The sequence below is a fragment of the Ambystoma mexicanum genome, unplaced genomic scaffold (genome assembly GCF_040938575.1).
Source record: "Ambystoma mexicanum isolate Mex_15411 unplaced genomic scaffold, UKY_AmexF1_1 Mex_scaf66, whole genome shotgun sequence".
Classification (NCBI taxonomy): Eukaryota; Metazoa; Chordata; class Amphibia; order Caudata; family Ambystomatidae; genus Ambystoma; species Ambystoma mexicanum.
The window spans coordinates 583,709-603,239 of NW_027182484.1; the positions used below are offsets into that span (position 1 = coordinate 583,709).

At 35.5% G+C, this 19,531-nt stretch overlaps 2 non-coding genes across 2 annotated transcripts; both read left to right on the top strand.

Annotated features, from left to right (window-relative positions):
• Nucleotides 1–10,927: 10,927 nt before the first annotated feature.
• Nucleotides 10,928–10,999, top strand: TRNAC-GCA (transfer RNA cysteine (anticodon GCA)). Its single transcript has one exon. It is a non-coding gene; the product is annotated as a tRNA-Cys (tRNA).
• A 5,592-nt stretch (nt 11,000–16,591) lies between these two features.
• TRNAC-GCA (transfer RNA cysteine (anticodon GCA)) lies at nt 16,592–16,663 on the top strand. Its single transcript has one exon. It is a non-coding gene; the product is annotated as a tRNA-Cys (tRNA).
• The last annotated feature ends 2,868 nt before the right edge of the window (nt 16,664–19,531 follow it).

The window sequence follows — 19,531 nt, forward strand, 5'->3', positions numbered from 1 at the left end:
ACTGTGGTGGAAACCAATAATTCGCCCTTAATGAAATGTATTAATTTGTTCAGATGACCAGAAGTGCACTGATGTCATTAGTTCTACAAGTTCCATGCAGTCACCCACTCTATCACCTTTTTAAAAAAGGGCAGTTTTCAGCATTCAAGGGTTTAACTCAGTGGTAGAGCGTAGGAGTGCAGTTCAAGAAGTCCCTGTTTCATAACCATATACCCTCGTCAATAGATCCTGTTAAAATGTTTTTCAACCCAATGCACTGTAAGAAACAATAGGATATATCATTTCATATAAAAAAACAATGAACAATTGGGTTTAACTATGCTCTTAGCACAAAATCAACAAACTGCAGTAGAGAAGTAGTTACGTTTTGCAGAATTTGTGCATTTGACAAAAGATTTTTTTTCCATGTTCCAAGATCTACATGTGATACGAAATGTATGAATTCTTGCAATGGAAACCTCACTGTATTTTACCAAGGCAGATAAAGGACATCTTTTGTACCCATTATACTTATAAGGAGGGTTTGGTGGCTGAAAATGCATTGCTTTGATGGTGATTGCATGTTGCTTCCACTTTGTACATATTACTGAATAAGTAAAGGTGAACATTTTAGAAATGGGGTTATAGCTCAGGGATAGAGCATTTCACTGCAGATCAAGAGGTCACTAGTTCAATTCTGGGTGCCCCCTTATCCAACTATTTTACCTGTAGAAATATTTTTTTAATTAAATAAATTGAAGTAAACATTTACAATCTTAGCATTTTATGTAATGAGCAACACATTTCTACATTTGAAATACTCCTGATCATCACCTGAAACATAGGGTAAACACCATTAAGATGTTTAGGATTTCTTCATATGATACATGCTGTGCTTTACATTCACCCAAGTTCTACTGGTGATATGATCAGTTTGAACTAGTCCATTGGAAGCTCATATGAATGTTATAAAACTGTGGTGGAAACCAATAATATGCCCTTAAAGAAATGTATTAATTTGTACTGCTGACCAGAAGTTCTCTGATGTCATTAGTTCTACAAGTTCCGGAGAGTCACCCAGTCTATCACCTTTTTAAAAAAGGGCAGTTTTCAACATTGAAGGGTTTATGTCAGTGGTAGAGCGTAGGAGTGTAGTTCAAGAAGTCCCTGTTTCATAACCATATACCCTCTTCAATAGATCCTGTTAAAATGTTTTTCAACCCAATGCACTGTAAGAAACAATAGGATATATCATCATTTCATATACAAAACAATGAACAATTGGGTTTAACTATGCTCTTAGCACAACATCAACAAACTGCAGTAGAGAAGCAGTTACATTTTGCAGAATTTGTGCATTTAACAAAAGATTTTTTTTTCCATGTTCCAAGATCTACATGTGATACGAAATGTATGAATCCTTGCAATGGAAACCTCACTGTATTTTACCAAGGCAGATAAAGGACATCTTTTGTACCCCTTATACTTATAAGGAGGGTTTGGTGGCTGAAAATGCATTGCTTTGATGGTGATTGCATGTTGCTTCCACTTTGTACATATTACTGAATAAATAAAGGTGAACATTTCAGAAACGGGGATATAGCTCAGTGGTAGAGCATTTCTCTGCAGATCAAGAGGTCCCTAGTTCAAATCTGGGTGCCCCCTTGTTCAGCTGTTTTACCTGTAGAAATATTTTTTTAAATAAATTGAAGAAAACATTTACAATCTTAGCATTTTATGTAATGAGCAACACATTTCTACATTTGAAATACTCCTGATCATCTCCTGAAACATAGGGTAAACACCATGAAACTGTTTAGGATTTCTTCATATGATACAAGCTGTGTTTTACATTCATCCAAGTTCTACTGGTGATATTATCAGTTGGTAATAGTCCATTGGAAGCTCATATGAATGTTATAAAACTGTGGTGGAAACCAATAATATGCCCTTAATGAAATGTATTAATGTGTACAGCTGACCAGAAGTGCACTGATGACATTAGTTCTACAAGTTCCATACAGTCACCCACTCTATCACCTTTTTAAAAAAGGCCAGTTTTCAACATTGAATGGTTTATGTCAGTAGTAGAGCGTAGGAGTGTAGTTCAAGAAGTCCCTGTTTCATAACCATATACCCTCTTCAATAGATCCTGTTAAAATGTTTTTCAACCCAATGACTGTAAGAAACAATAGGATATATCATCATTTCATATACAAAACAATGAACAATTGGGTTTAACTATGCTCTTAGCACAACATCAACAAACTGCAGTAGAGAAGCAGTTACATTTTGCAGAATTTGTGCATTTGACAAAAGATTTTTTTTCCATGTTCCAAGATCTACATGTGATACGAAATGTATGAATTCTTGCAATGGAAACCTCACTGTATTTTACCAAGGCAGATAAAGGACATCCTTCGCACCCCATATACTTATAAGGAAGGTTTGGTGGCTGAAAATGCATTGCTTTGATGGTGATTGCATGTTGCTTCCACTTTGTACATATTACTGAATAAATAAAGGTGAACATTTCAGAAATGGGGGTATAGCTCAGGGGTAGAGCATTTCACTGCAGATCAAAAGTCCTTAGTTCAAATCTGGGTGCCCCCTTGTCCAACTGTTTTTCCTGTAGAAATATTGTTTTAATTAAATAAATTGAAGTAAACATTTACAATCTTAGCTTTTGATGTAATGAGCAACACATTTCTACATTTGAAATACTCCTGATCATCTCCTGAAACATAGGGTAAACACCATGAAACTGTTTAGGATTTCTTCATATGATACATCCTGTGTTTTACATTCACCCAAGTTCTACTGGTGATATGATTAGTTTGAAATAGTCCATTGGAAGCTCATATGAATGTTATAAAACTGTGGTGGAAACCAATAATATGCCCTTAATGAAATGTATTAATTTGTACAGCTGACCAGAAGTGCACTGATTTTATTAGTTCTACAAGTTCCATACAGTCACCCACTCTATCACCTTTTTAAAATAGGTCAATTTTCAGCATTCAAGGGTTTATGTCAGTGGTAGAGCGTAGGAGTGCTTTTCAAGAAGTCCCTGTTTCATAACCATATACCCTCTTCAATAGATCATGTTAAAATGTTTTCAACCCAATGCACTGTAAGAAACAATAGGATATATCATCATTTCATATACAAAACAATGAAGAATTGGGTTTAACTATGCTCTTAGCACAAAATCAACAAACTGCAGTAGAGAAGCAGTTACATTTTGCAGAATTTGTGCATTTGACAAAAGATTTTTTTTCCATGTTCGAAGATCTACATGTATGATATCTTCCAATGGAAACCTCACTGTATTTTACCAAGGCAGATAAAGGACATCCTTCACACCCCTTATACTTATAAGGAGGGTTTGGTGGCTGAACATGCATTGCTTTGATGGTGATTGCATGTTGCTTCCACTTTGTACATATTACTGATTAAATAAAGGTGAACTTTTCGGAACTGGCGGTGTAGCTCAGTGGTAGAGCATTTAACCGCAGATCAAGAGGTCCCTAGTTCAAATCTGGCTGCTCTCTTGTTCAACTGTTTTACCTGTAGAAAAAAACATTTACAATCTTAGCATTTGATGTAATGAGCAACACATTTCTACATTTGAAATACTCCTGATCATCACCTGAAACATAGGGTAAACACCATTAAGCTCTTTAGGATTTCTTCATATGATACAAGCTGTGTTTTACATTCACCCAAGTTCTACTGGTGATATTATCAGTTTGAAATAGTCCATTGGAAGCTCTAATGAATGTTATAAAAGTGTGGAGGAAACCAATAATATGCCCTTAATGAAATGTATTAATTTGTACAGCTGACCAGAAGTGCACTGTTGTCATTAGTTCTACAAGTTCCATACAGTCACCCACTCTATCACCTTTTTAAAAAAAGGGCAGTTTTCAGCATTCAAGGGTTTAACTCAGTGGTAGAGCGTAGGAGTGCAGTTCAAGAAGTCCCTGTTTCATAACCATATACCCTCTTCAACAGATCCTGTTAAAATGTTTTTCAACCCAATGCACTTTAAGAAACAATAGGATATATCATCATTTCATATACAAAACAATGAACAATTGGGTTTAACTATGCTCTTAGCACAAAATCAACAAACTGCAGTAGATAAGCAGTTACATTTTGCAGAATTTGTGCATTTGACAAAAGATTTTTTTTCCATGTTCCTAGATCTACATGTGATACGAAATGTATGAATTCTTGCAATGGAAACCTCGCTGTATTTTACCAAGGCAGATAAAGGACATCCTTCGCACCCCATATACTTATAAGGATGGTTTGGTGGCTGAAAATGCATTGCTTTGATGGTGATTGCATGTTGCTTGCACTTTGTACATATTACTGAATTAATAAAGGTGAACTTTTCAAAATTGGGGGTATAGCTCAGTGGTAGAGCATTTAACCGCAGATCAAGCGGTCCCTAGTTCAAATCTGGGTGCCCTCTTGTTCAACTGTTTTACCTGTAGAAAAAAACATTTACAATCTTAGCATTTGATGAAATGAGCAACACATTTCTACATTTGAAATACTCCTGAAACATACGGTAAACACCATGAAACTGTTTAGGATTTCTTCATATGATACAAGCTGTGTTTTACATTCACCCAAGTTCTACTGGTGATATTATCAGTTTGAAATAGTCCATTGGAAGCTCATATGAATGTTATAAAACTGTGGTGGAAACCAATAATATGCCCTTAATGAAATGTATTAATGTGTACAGCTGACCAGAAGTGCACTGATGTCATTAGTCTACAAGTTCCATACAGTCACCCACTCTATTACCTTTTTAAAAAAGGGCAGTTTTCAGCATTCAAGGGTTTAACTCAGTGGTAGAGCGTAGGAGTGCAGTTCAAGAAGTCCCTGTTTCATAACCATATACCTTCGTCAAAAGATCCTGTTAAAATGTTTTTCAACCCAATGTACTGTAAGAAACAATAGGATATATCATCATTTCATATATAAAACAATGAACAATTGGGTTTAACTATGCTCTTAGCACAAAATCAACAAACTGCAGTAGAGAAGCAGTTATGTTTTGCAGAATTTGTGCATTTGACAAAAGTTTTTTTTTTCCATGTTCCAAGATCTACATGTAGTACGAAATGTATGAATTTTTGCAATGGAAACCTCACTGTATTTTACCAAGGCAGATAAAGGACATCTTTTGTACCCCTTATACTTATAAGGAGGGTTTGGTTGCAGCTGAAAATGCATTGCTTTGGTGGTGATTGCATGTTGTTTCCACTTTGTACATATTACTGAATAAATAAAGGTGAACATTTCAGAAATTGGGTTATAGCTCAGGGGTAGAGCATTTCACTGCAGATCAAGAGGTCCCTAGTTCAAATCTGGGTGCTTCCTTTATCTATCTGTTTTACCTGTAGAAATATTTTTGTTAATTAAATAAATTGAAGTAAACATTTACAATCTTAGCATTTTATGCAATGAGCAACACATTTCTACATTTGAAATACTCCTGATCATCACCTGAAACATAGGGTAAACACCATTAAGCTGTTTAGGATTTCTTCATATGATACACGCTGTGTTGTACATTCACCCAAGTTCTACTGGTGATATGATTAGTTTGAAATAGTCCATTGGAAGCTCATATGAATGTTATAAAACTGTGGTGGAAACCAATAATATGCCCTTAATGAAATGTATTAATTTGTACAGCTGACCAGAAGTGCACTGATGTCATTAGTTCTACAAGTTCCATAGAGTCACCCACTCTATCACATTTTTAAAAAAGGGCAGTTTTCAACATTGAAGGGTTTATGTCAGTGGTAGAGCACAGGAGTGTAGTTCAAGAAGTCCCTGTTTCATAACCATATACCCTCTTCAATAGATCCTGTTAAAATGTTTTTCAACCCAATGCACTGTAAGAAACAATAGGATATATCATCATTTCATATACAAAACAATGAACAATTGGGTTTAACTATACTCTTAGCACAAAATCAACAAACTGCAGTAGAGAAGCAGTTACATTTTGCAGAATTTGTGCATTTGACAAAAGATTTTTTTTCCATGTTCCAAGATCTACATGTGATACGAAATGTATGAATTCTTGCAATGGAAACCTCACTGTATTTTACCAGGGCAGATAAAGGACATCCTTCACACCCCTTACACTTATAAGGAGGGTTTGGTGGCTGAACATGCATTGCTTTGATGGTGATTGCATGTTGCTTCCACTTTGTACATATTACTGAATAAATAAAGATGAACCTTTCGGAACTGGCGGTGTAGCTCAGTGGTAGAGCATTTAACCGCAGATCAAGAGGTCCCTAGTTCAAATCTGGCTGACCTCTTATTCAACTGTTTTACCTGTAGAAAAAAACATTTACAATCTTAGCATTTGATGTAATGAGCAACACATTTCTACATTTGAAATACTCCTGATCATCACCTGAAACATAGGGTAAACATAGGGTAAACACCATTAAGCTGTTTAGGATTTCTTCATATGATACAAGCTGTGTTTTACATTCACCCAAGTTCTACTGGTGATATTATCAGTTTGAAATAGTCCATTGGAAGCTCATATGAATGTTATAAAAGTGTGGAGGAAACCAATAATATGCCCTTAATGAAATGTATTAATTTGTACAGCTGACCAGAAGTGCACTGATGTCATTAGTTCTACAAGTTCCATACAGTCACCCACTCTATCACCTTTTTAAAAAAGGGCAGTTTTCAGCATTCAAGGGTTTAACTCAGTGGTAGAGCGTAGGAGTGCAGTTCAAGAAGTCCCTGTTTCATAACCATATACCCTCTTCAACAGATCCTGTTAAAATGTTTTTCAACCCAATGCACTTTAAGAAACAATAGGATATATCATCATTTCATATACAAAACAATGAACAATTGGGTTTAACTATGCTCTTAGCACAAAATCAACAAACTGCAGTAGAGAAGCAGTTACATTTTGCAGAATTTGTGCATTTGACAAAAGATTTTTTTTCCATGTTCCTAAATCTACATGTGATACGAAATGTATGAATTCTTGCAATGGAAACCTCGCTGTATTTTACCAAGGCAGATAAAGGACATCCTTCGCACCCCATATACTTATAAGGAGGGTTTGGTGGCTGAAAATGCATTGCTTTGATGGTGATTGCATGTTGCTTGCACTTTGTACATATTACTGAATTAATAAAGGTGAACTTTTCAAAATTGGGGGTATAGCTCAGTGGTAGAGCATTTAACCGCAGATCAAGCGGTCCCTAGTTCAAATCTGGGTGACCTCTTGTTCAACTGTTTTACCTGTAGAAAAAAACATTTACAATCTTAGCATTTGATGTAATGAGCAACACATTTCTACATTTGAAATACTCCTGATCATCACCTGAAACATAGGGTAAACACCATTAAGCTGTTTAGGATTTCTTCATATGATACAAGCTGTGTTTTACATTCACCCAAGTTCTACTGGTGATATTATCAGTTTGAAATAGTCCATTGGAAGTTCATATGAATGTTATAAAAGTGTGGAGGAAACCAATAATATGCCCTTAATGAAATGTATTAATTTGTACAGCTGACCAGAAGTGCACTGATGTCAATAGTTCTACAAGTTCCATACAGTCACCCACTCTATCACCTTTTTAAAAAAGGGCAGTTTTCAGCATTCAAGGGTTTATGTCAGTGGTTGAGCGTAGGAGTGCTTTTCAAGAAGTCCCTGTTTCATAACCATATACCCTCTTCAATAGATCCTGTTAAAATGTTTTTCAACCCAATGCATTTTAAGAAACAATAGGATATATCATCATTTCAAATACAAAACAATGAACAATTGGGTTTAACTATGCTCTTAGCACAAAATCAACAAACTGCAGTAGAGAAGCAGTTACATTTTGCAGAATTTGTGCATTTGACAAAAGATTTTTTTCCATGTTCCAAGATCTACATGTGATACGAAATGTATGAATTCTTGCAATGGAAACCTCACTGTATTTTACCAAGGCAGATAAAGGACATCCATCGTACCCCATATACTTATAAGGAGGGTTTGGTGGCTGAAAATGCATTGCTTTGATGGTGATTGCATGTTGCTTGCAATTTGTACATATTACTGAATTAATAAAGGTGAACTTTTCAAAATTGGGGGTATAGCTCAGTGGTAGAGCATTTGACTGCAGATCAAGAGGTCCCTAGTTGAAATCTGGGTGCCCTCTTGTTCAACTGTTTTACCTGTAGAAAAAAACATTTACAATCTTAGCATTTGATGTAATGAGCAACACATTTCTACATTTGAAATACTCTTGAAACATAGGGTAAACACCATGAAACTGTTTAGGATTCCTTCATATGATACAAGCTGTGTTTTACATTCACCCAAGTTCTACTGGTGATATTATCAGTTTGAAATAGTCCATTGGAAGCTCATATGAATGTTATAAAACTGTGGTGGAAACCAATAATATGCCCTTAATGAAATGTATTAATTTGTACAGCTGACCAGAAGTGCACTGATGTCATTAGTTCTACAAGTTCCATACAGTCACCACTCAATCACCTTTTTAAAAAAGGGCAGTTTTAAGCATTAAAGGGTTTAACTCAGTGGTAGAGCGTAGGAGTGCAGTTCAAGAAGTCCCTGTTTCATAACCATATACCCTCGTCAATAGATCCTGTTAAAATGTTTTTCAACCCAATGCACTGTAAGAAACAATAGGATATATCATTTCATATAAAAAACAATGAACAATTGGGTTTAACTATGCTCTTAGCACAAAATCAACAAACTGCAGTAGAGAAGTAGTTACGTTTTGCAGAATTTGTGCATTTGACAAAAGTTTTTTTTCCATGTTCCAAGATCTACATGTGATACGAAATGTATGAATTCTTGCAATGGAAACCTCACTGTATTTTACCAAGACAGATAAAGGACATCTTTTGTACCCCTTATACTTATAAGGAGGGTTTGGTGGCTGAAAATGAATTGCTTTGATGGTGATTGCATGTTGCTTCCACTTTATACATATTACTGAATAAATAAAGGTGAACATTTCAGAAATGGGGTTATAGCTCAGGGGTAGAGCATTTCACTGCAGATCAAGAGGTCCCTCATTCAAATCCGGGTGCCCCCTTGTCCAACTGCTTTACCTGTAGAAATATTTTTTTAATTAAATAAATTGAAGTAAACATTTACAATCTTAGCATTTGATGTAATGAGGAACACATTTCTACATTTGAAATACTCCTGATCATCTCCTGAAACATAGGGTAAACACCATTAAGCTGTTTAGGATTTCTTCATATGATACAAGCTATGTTTTACATTCACCCAAGTTCTACTGGTGATATGATTAGTTTGAAATAGTCCATTGGAAGCTCATATGAATGTTATAAAACTGTGGTGGAAACCAATAATATGCCCTTAATGAAATGTATTAATGTGTACACCTGACCAGAAGTGCACTGATGTCATTAGTTCTACAAGTTCCATACAGTCACCCACTCTATCACCTTTTTAAAAAAGGGCAGTTTTCAGCATTCAAGGGTTTATGTCAGTGGTAGAGCGTAGGAGTGCTTTTCAAGAAGTCCCTGTTTCATTACCATATACCCTTGTCAATACATCCTGTTAAAATGTTTTTCAACCCAATGTACTGTAAGAAACAATAGGATATATCATCATTTCATATAAAAAACAATGAACAATTGGGTTTAACTATGCTCTTAGCACAAAATCAACAAACTGCAGTAGAGAAGCAGTTACGTTTTGCAGAATTTGTGCATTTGACAAAAGTTTTTTTTTCCATGTTCCAAGATCTACATGTGATACGAAATGTATGAATTCTTGCAATGGAAACCTCACTGTATTTTACCAAGGCAGATAAAGGACATCTTTTGTACCCCTTATACTTATAAGGAGGGTTTGGTGGCTGAAAATGCATTGCTTTGAGGGTGATTGCATGTTGCTTCCACTTTGTTCATATTCATGAATTAATAAAGGTGAACGTTTCAGAACTGGGGGTATAGCTCAGTGGTACAGCATTTGACTGCAAATCAAGTGGTCTCTAGTTCAAATCTGGGTGCCCCCTTGTTCAACTGTTTTACCTGTAGAAAAAAAACATTTACAATCTTAGCATTTGATGTAATGAGGAACACATTTCTACATTTGAAATACTCCTGATCATCTCCTGAAACATAGGGTAAACACCATGAAACTGTTTAGGATTTCGTCATATGATACAAGCTGTGTTTTACATTCACCCAAGTTCTACTGGTGATACTATCAGTTTGAAATAGTCCATTGGAAGCTCATATGAATGTTATAAAACTGTGGTGGAAACCAATAATATGCCCTTAATGAAATGTACTAATTTGTACAAATGACCAGAGGTGCACTGATGTCATTAGTTCTACAAGTTCCATACAGTCACCCACTCTATCACCTTTTTAAAAAAGGGCAGTTTTCAGCATTCAAGGGTTTATGTCAGTGGTAGAGCGTAGGAGTGCGTTTCAAGAAGTCCCTGTTTCATAAACATATACCCTCTTCAATAGATCCTGTTAAAATGTTTTTCAACCCAATGCACTGTAAGAAACAATAGGCTATATCATCATTTCATATACAAAACAATGAACAATTGGGTTTAACTATGCTCTTAACACAAAATCAACAAACTGCAGTAGAGAAGCAGTTACATTTTGCAGAATTTTTTCATTTGACAAAAGATTTTTTTTCCATGTTCCAAGATCTACATGTGATACGAAATGTATGAATTCTTGCAATGGAAACCTCACTGTATTTTACCAAGGCAGATAAAGGACATCCTTCGCACCACATATACTTATAAGGAGGGTTTGGTGGCTGAAAATGCTTTGCTTTGATGGTGATTGCATGTTGCTTGCACTTTGTACATATTACTGAATTAATAAAGGTGAACTTTTCAGAAATGGGGGTATAGCTCAGTGGTACAGCATTTGACTGCAGATCAAGAGGTCCCTAGTTCAAATCTGGGTGCCCCCTTGTCCAACTGTTTTACCTGTATTAATATTTATCAATTAAATAAATTGAAGTAAACATTTACAATCTTAGCATTTCATGTAATGAGCAACACATTTCTACATTTGAAATACTCCTGATCATCTCCTGAAACATAGGGTAAACACCATGAAACTGTTTAGGATTTCTTCATATGATACAAGCTGTGTTTTACATTCACCCAAGTTCTACTGGTTATATTATCAGTTTGAAATAGTCCATTGGAAGCTCATATGAATGTTATAAAACTGTGGTGGAAACCAATAATATGCCCTTAATGAAATGTATTAATTTGTACAGCTGACCAGAAGTGCACTGATGTCATTAGTTCTACAAGTTCCATACAGCCAACCACTCTATCACCTTTTTAAAAAGGGCAGTTTTCAACATTCAAGGGTTTTTGTCAGTGGTAGAGCGTAGGAGTGTAGTTCAAGAAGTCCCTGTTTCATAACCATATACCCTCTTCAATAGATCCTGTTAAAATGTTTTTCAACCCAATGCACTGTAAGAAACAATAGGATATATCATCATTTCATATACAAAACAATGAACAATTGGGTTTAACTATACTCTTAGCACAAAATCAACAAACTGCAGTAGAGAAGCAGTTACATTTTGCAGAATTTGTGCTTTTGACAAAAGATTTTTTTCCATGTTCCAAGATCTACATGTGATACGAAATGTATGAATTATTGTTATTGAAACCTCACTGTATTTTACCAAGGCAGATAAAGGACATCCTTCACACCCCTGATACTTATAAGGAGGGTTTGGTGGCTGAACATGCATTGCTTTGAAGGTGATTGCATGTTGCTTCCACTTTGTTCATATTCCTGAATTAATAAAGGTGAACATTTCAGAAATGGGGTTATAGCTCAGGGGTAGAGCATTTCACTGAATATCAAGAGATCCCTAGTTCAAATCTGGGTGCCCCCTTGTCCAACTGTTTTACCTGTAGAAATATTTATCAATTAAATAAATTGAAGTAAACTTTTACAATCTTAGCATTTCATGTAATGAGCAACACATTTCTACATTTGAAATACTCCTGGTCATCTACTGAAACATAGGGTAAACACCATGAAACTGTTTAGGATTTCTTCATATGATACATGCTGTGTTTTACATTCACCCAAGTTCTACTGGTGATATGATTAGTTTGAAATAGTCCATTGGAAGCTCATATGAATGTTATAAAACTGTGGTGGAAACCAATAATATGCCCTTAATGAAATGTATTAATTTGTACAGCTGACCAGAAGTGCACTGATGTTATTAGTTCTACAAGTTCCATACAGTCACCCACTTTATCACCTTTTTAAAAAAGGGCAATTTTCAGCATTCAAGGGTTTATGTCAGTGGTAGAGCGTAGGAGTGCTTTTCAAGAAGTCCCTGTTTCATAACCATATACCCACTTCAATAGATCCTGTTAAAATGTTTTTCGACCCAATGCACTTTAAGAAACAATAGGATATATCATCATTTCATATACAAAACAATGAACAATTGGGTTTAACTATGCTCTTAGCACAAAATCAACAAACTGCAGTAGAGAAGCAGTTACATTTTGCAGAATTTGTGCATTTGACAAAAGATTTTTTTCCATGTTCCAAGATCTACATGTGATACGAAATGTATGAATTCTTGCAATGGAAACCTCACTGTATTTTACCAAGGCAGATAAAGGACATCCATCGCACCCCATATACTTATAAGGAGGGTTTGGTGGCTGAAAATGCATTGCTTTGATGGTGATTGCATGTTGTTTGCACTTTGTACATATTACTGAATTAATAAAGGTGAACTTCTCAAAATTGAGGGTATAGCTCAGTGGTAGAGCATTTGACTGCAGTTCAAGAGGTCCCTAGTTGAAATCTGGGTGCCCTCATGTTCAACTGTTTTACCTGTAGAAAAAAACATTTACAATCTTAGCATTTGATGTAATGAGCAACACATTTCTACATTTGAAATACTCCTGAAACATAGGGTAAACACCATGAAACTGTTTAGGATTCCTTCATATGATACAAGCTGTGTTTTACATTCACCCAAGTTCTACTGGTGATATTATCAGTTTGAAATAGTCCATTGGAAGCTCATATGAATGTTATAAAACTGTGGTGGAAACCAATAATTCGCCCTTAATGAAATGTATTAATTTGTTCAGATGACCAGAAGTGCACTGATGTCATTAGTTCTACAAGTTCCATGCAGTCACCCACTCTATCACCTTTTTAAAAAAGGGCAGTTTTCAGCATTCAAGGGTTTAACTCAGTGGTAGAGCGTAGGAGTGCAGTTCAAGAAGTCCCTGTTTCATAACCATATACCCTCGTCAATAGATCCTGTTAAAATGTTTTTCAACCCAATGCACTGTAAGAAACAATAGGATATATCATTTCATATAAAAAAACAATGAACAATTGGGTTTAACTATGCTCTTAGCACAAAATCAACAAACTGCAGTAGAGAAGTAGTTACGTTTTGCAGAATTTGTGCATTTGACAAAAGATTTTTTTTCCATGTTCCAAGATCTACATGTGATACGAAATGTATGAATTCTTGCAATGGAAACCTCACTGTATTTTACCAAGGCAGATAAAGGACATCTTTTGTACCCATTATACTTATAAGGAGGGTTTGGTGGCTGAAAATGCATTGCTTTGATGGTGATTGCATGTTGCTTCCACTTTGTACATATTACTGAATAAGTAAAGGTGAACATTTTAGAAATGGGGTTATAGCTCAGGGATAGAGCATTTCACTGCAGATCAAGAGGTCACTAGTTCAATTCTGGGTGCCCCCTTATCCAACTATTTTACCTGTAGAAATATTTTTTTAATTAAATAAATTGAAGTAAACATTTACAATCTTAGCATTTTATGTAATGAGCAACACATTTCTACATTTGAAATACTCCTGATCATCACCTGAAACATAGGGTAAACACCATTAAGATGTTTAGGATTTCTTCATATGATACATGCTGTGCTTTACATTCACCCAAGTTCTACTGGTGATATGATCAGTTTGAACTAGTCCATTGGAAGCTCATATGAATGTTATAAAACTGTGGTGGAAACCAATAATATGCCCTTAAAGAAATGTATTAATTTGTACTGCTGACCAGAAGTTCTCTGATGTCATTAGTTCTACAAGTTCCGGAGAGTCACCCAGTCTATCACCTTTTTAAAAAAGGGCAGTTTTCAACATTGAAGGGTTTATGTCAGTGGTAGAGCGTAGGAGTGTAGTTCAAGAAGTCCCTGTTTCATAACCATATACCCTCTTCAATAGATCCTGTTAAAATGTTTTTCAACCCAATGCACTGTAAGAAACAATAGGATATATCATCATTTCATATACAAAACAATGAACAATTGGGTTTAACTATGCTCTTAGCACAACATCAACAAACTGCAGTAGAGAAGCAGTTACATTTTGCAGAATTTGTGCATTTAACAAAAGATTTTTTTTTCCATGTTCCAAGATCTACATGTGATACGAAATGTATGAATCCTTGCAATGGAAACCTCACTGTATTTTACCAAGGCAGATAAAGGACATCTTTTGTACCCCTTATACTTATAAGGAGGGTTTGGTGGCTGAAAATGCATTGCTTTGATGGTGATTGCATGTTGCTTCCACTTTGTACATATTACTGAATAAATAAAGGTGAACATTTCAGAAACGGGGATATAGCTCAGTGGTAGAGCATTTCTCTGCAGATCAAGAGGTCCCTAGTTCAAATCTGGGTGCCCCCTTGTTCAGCTGTTTTACCTGTAGAAATATTTTTTTAAATAAATTGAAGAAAACATTTACAATCTTAGCATTTTATGTAATGAGCAACACATTTCTACATTTGAAATACTCCTGATCATCTCCTGAAACATAGGGTAAACACCATGAAACTGTTTAGGATTTCTTCATATGATACAAGCTGTGTTTTACATTCATCCAAGTTCTACTGGTGATATTATCAGTTGGTAATAGTCCATTGGAAGCTCATATGAATGTTATAAAACTGTGGTGGAAACCAATAATATGCCCTTAATGAAATGTATTAATGTGTACAGCTGACCAGAAGTGCACTGATGTCATTAGTTCTACAAGTTCCATACAGTCACCCACTCTATCACCTTTTTAAAAAAGGCCAGTTTTCAACATTGAATGGTTTATGTCAGTAGTAGAGCGTAGGAGTGTAGTTCAAGAAGTCCCTGTTTCATAACCATATACCCTCTTCAATAGATCCTGTTAAAATGTTTTTCAACCCAATGACTGTAAGAAACAATAGGATATATCATCATTTCATATACAAAACAATGAACAATTGGGTTTAACTATGCTCTTAGCACAACATCAACAAACTGCAGTAGAGAAGCAGTTACATTTTGCAGAATTTGTGCATTTGACAAAAGATTTTTTTTCCATGTTCCAAGATCTACATGTGATACGAAATGTATGAATTCTTGCAATGGAAACCTCACTGTATTTTACCAAGGCAGATAAAGGACATCCTTCGCACCCCATATACTTATAAGGAAGGTTTGGTGGCTGAAAATGCATTGCTTTGATGGTGATTGCATGTTGCTTCCACTTTGTACATATTACTGAATAAATAAAGGTGAACATTTCAGAAATGGGGGTATAGCTCAGGGGTAGAGCATTTCACTGCAGATCAAAAGTCCTTAGTTCAAATCTGGGTGCCCCCTTGTCCAACTGTTTTTCCTGTAGAAATATTGTTTTAATTAAATAAATTGAAGTAAACATTTACAATCTTAGCTTTTGATGTAATGAGGAACACATTTCTACATTTGAAATACTCCTGAAACATAGGGTAAACACCATGAAACTGTTTAGGATTTCTTCATATGATACACGCTGCGTTGTACATTCACCCAAGTTCTACTGGTGATATTATCAGTTTGAAATAGTCCATTGGAAGCTCATATGAATGTTATAAAACTGTGGTGGAAACCAATAATATGCCCTTAATGAAATGTATTAATTTGTACAGCTGACCAGAAGTGCACTGATGTCATTAGTTCTACAAGTTCCATACAGTCACCACTCAATCACCTTTTTAAAAAAGGGCAGTTTTAAGCATTCAAGGGTTTAACTCAGTGGTAGAGCGTAGGAGTGCAGTACAAGAAGTCCCTGTTTCATGACCATATACCCTCGTCAATAGATCCTGTTAAAATGTTTTTCAACCCAATGCACTGTAGGAAACAATAGGATATATCTTCATTTCATATAAAAAACAATGAACAATTGGGTTTAATTATGCTCTTAGCACAAAATCAACAAACTGCAGTAGAGAAGCAGTTACCTTTTGGCAGAATTTTTGCATTTGACAAAAGATTTTTTTTCCATGTTCCAAGATCTACATGTGATACGAAATGTATGAATTCTTGCAATGGAAACCTCACTGTATTTTACCAAGGCAGATAAAGGACATCCTTCGCACCCCATATACTTATAAGGAGGGTTTGGTGGCTGAAAATGCTTTGCTTTGATGGTGATTGCATGTTGCTTGCACTTTGTACATATTACTGAATTAATAAAGGTGCACTTTTCAGAACTGGGGGTATAGCTCAGTGGTAGAGCATTTGACTGCAGATCAAGAGGTCCCTAGTTGAAATCTGGGTGCCCCCTTGTTCAACTGTTTTACCTGTAGAAATATTATTTTAATTACATAAATTGAAGAAAACATTTACAATCTTAGCATTTTATGTAATGAGCAACACATTTCTACATTTGAAATACTCCTGATCATCTCCTCAAACATAGGGTAAACACCATGAAACTGTTTAGGATTTCTTCATATGATACATCCTGTGTTTTACATTCACCCAAGTTCTACTGGTGATATGATTAGTTTGAAATAGTCCATTGGAAGCTCATATGAATGTTATAAAACTGTGGTGGAAACCAATAATATGCCCTTAATGAAATGTATTAATTTGTACAGCTGACCAGAAGTGCACTGATTTTATTAGTTCTACAAGTTCCATACAGTCACCCACTCTATCACCTTTTTAAAATAGGTCAATTTTCAGCATTCAAGGGTTTATGTCAGTGGTAGAGCGTAGGAGTGCTTTTCAAGAAGTCCCTGTTTCATAACCATATACCCTCTTCAATAGATCATGTTAAAATGTTTTCAACCCAATGCACTGTAAGAAACAATAGGATATATCATCATTTCATATACAAAACAATGAAGAATTGGGTTTAACTATGCTCTTAGCACAAAATCAACAAACTGCAGTAGAGAAGCAGTTACATTTTGCAGAATTTGTGCATTTGACAAAAGATTTTTTTTCCATGTTCGAAGATCTACATGTATGATATCTTCCAATGGAAACCTCACTGTATTTTACCAAGGCAGATAAAGGACATCCTTCACACCCCTTATACTTATAAGGAGGGTTTGGTGGCTGAACATGCATTGCTTTGATGGTGATTGCATGTTGCTTCCACTTTGTACATATTACTGATTAAATAAAGGTGAACTTTTCGGAACTGGCGGTGTAGCTCAGTGGTAGAGCATTTAACCGCAGATCAAGAGGTCCCTAGTTCAAATCTGGCTGCTCTCTTGTTCAACTGTTTTACCTGTAGAAAAAAACATTTACAATCTTAGCATTTGATGTAATGAGCAACACATTTCTACATTTGAAATACTCCTGATCATCACCTGAAACATAGGGTAAACACCATTAAGCTCTTTAGGATTTCTTCATATGATACAAGCTGTGTTTTACATTCACCCAAGTTCTACTGGTGATATTATCAGTTTGAAATAGTCCATTGGAAGCTCTAATGAATGTTATAAAAGTGTGGAGGAAACCAATAATATGCCCTTAATGAAATGTATTAATTTGTACAGCTGACCAGAAGTGCACTGTTGTCATTAGTTCTACAAGTTCCATACAGTCACCCACTCTATCACCTTTTTAAAAAAAGGGCAGTTTTCAGCATTCAAGGGTTTAACTCAGTGGTAGAGCGTAGGAGTGCAGTTCAAGAAGTCCCTGTTTCATAACCATATACCCTCTTCAACAGATCCTGTTAAAATGTTTTTCAACCCAATGCACTTTAAGAAACAATAGGATATATCATCATTTCATATACAAAACAATGAACAATTGGGTTTAACTATGCTCTTAGCACAAAATCAACAAACTGCAGTAGATAAGCAGTTACATTTTGCAGAATTTGTGCATTTGACAAAAGATTTTTTTTCCATGTTCCTAGATCTACATGTGATACGAAATGTATGAATTCTTGCAATGGAAACCTCGCTGTATTTTACCAAGGCAGATAAAGGACATCCTTCGCACCCCATATACTTATAAGGATGGTTTGGTGGCTGAAAATGCATTGCTTTGATGGTGATTGCATGTTGCTTGCACTTTGTACATATTACTGAATTAATAAAGGTGAACTTTTCAAAATTGGGGGTATAGCTCAGTGGTAGAGCATTTAACCGCAGATCAAGCGGTCCCTAGTTCAAATCTGGGTGCCCTCTTGTTCAACTGTTTTACCTGTAGAAAAAAACATTTACAATCTTAGCATTTGATGAAATGAGCAACACATTTCTACATTTGAAATACTCCTGAAACATACGGTAAACACCATGAAACTGTTTAGGATTTCTTCATATGATACAAGCTGTGTTTTACATTCACCCAAGTTCTACTGGTGATATTATCAGTTTGAAATAGTCCATTGGAAGCTCATATGAATGTTATAAAACTGTGGTGGAAACCAATAATATGCCCTTAATGAAATGTATTAATGTGTACAGCTGACCAGAAGTGCACTGATGTCATTAGTCTACAAGTTCCATACAGTCACCCACTCTATTACCTTTTTAAAAAAGGGCAGTTTTCAGCATTCAAGGGTTTAACTCAGTGGTAGAGCGTAGGAGTGCAGTTCAAGAAGTCCCTGTTTCATAACCATATACCTTCGTCAAAAGATCCTGTTAAAATGTTTTTCAACCCAATGTACTGTAAGAAACAATAGGATATATCATCATTTCATATATAAAACAATGAACAATTGGGTTTAACTATGCTCTTAGCACAAAATCAACAAACTGCAGTAGAGAAGCAGTTATGTTTTGCAGAATTTGTGCATTTGACAAAAGTTTTTTTTTTCCATGTTCCAAGATCTACATGTAGTACGAAATGTATGAATTTTTGCAATGGAAACCTCACTGTATTTTACCAAGGCAGATAAAGGACATCTTTTGTACCCCTTATACTTATAAGGAGGGTTTGGTTGCAGCTGAAAATGCATTGCTTTGGTGGTGATTGCATGTTGTTTCCACTTTGTACATATTACTGAATAAATAAAGGTGAACATTTCAGAAATTGGGTTATAGCTCAGGGGTAGAGCATTTCACTGCAGATCAAGAGGTCCCTAGTTCAAATCTGGGTGCTTCCTTTATCTATCTGTTTTACCTGTAGAAATATTTTTGTTAATTAAATAAATTGAAGTAAACATTTACAATCTTAGCATTTT